We start from the raw sequence: 819 nt of genomic DNA, 5'->3' as shown, positions 1-819 counted from the left end.
TGGCAGGAAGGTCCTGAAGGGTTTGATTAGCTGCAGGACCTGGATGCTGGTCCTGTTTGTCCCTCTCAGGTGTCCTCAGAGGGACAGGTGGACGTCTCGGTCCATCAGAACCTGCTGGACGCTGAGTGTCTCAGTTGGATCAGAACCAGAACTCAGACTCAGTTCAGAGTTCCTGCAGCTGAAACAAACTCTGTGACCTGCTGACAGCTTTAAGTATCTGATTAATCAGTCGTCATGGAAACAACTGGAAAATAAACACAAACTGTGGACTTTAAGGTTCCTGTGACAAGATTAACCTTCAGATACAAAAGTAACAAAAAACATATTTTATATTTAAGAAACATGATTTAACCCATTTTGTCTCATAACTGCCTGTTTTCTTTTGAATTTGTCTCAGCCAACATAAAACAGGAAGTGACATCAAAGAGGAACTCTTTAACAAAATAAACTCTCTGGTCTTTGTTTATTAAAACTATATTATTTAAACTTTAACTCCTCTTCATCTCTGATAGACTAAAAATAATCTACAGAAACATCAGATTCGTCTCTACAGTTTGTTTATTAGTTGTTGTAACAACTCTGTTTACATGCTGACATTCCTCTATGACATCACTTCCTGTTTCTTCACAGGTAAATATCTCATCAACCGTTCACGTCAGCAGAGTGATTTCTTTAAACATTTTATTAATGTTAACTTTCCTAAAATCTGTTAATTTTTATTACAAAAGAAGATGTCAAACTTCTGTTGTTAATAATCTATAAAACCTTTAATAAACATGAGAAATAAGGACTGAGTTTATTGATGAAGAAACCTCCTCC

Source organism: Austrofundulus limnaeus, unplaced genomic scaffold (genome assembly GCF_001266775.1).
Source record: "Austrofundulus limnaeus strain Quisiro unplaced genomic scaffold, Austrofundulus_limnaeus-1.0 Scaffold1227, whole genome shotgun sequence".
Classification (NCBI taxonomy): domain Eukaryota; kingdom Metazoa; phylum Chordata; class Actinopteri; order Cyprinodontiformes; family Rivulidae; genus Austrofundulus; species Austrofundulus limnaeus.
The sequence above is the reverse complement of the archived record's forward strand: the minus strand, read 5'-3'. Positions refer to the sequence as shown.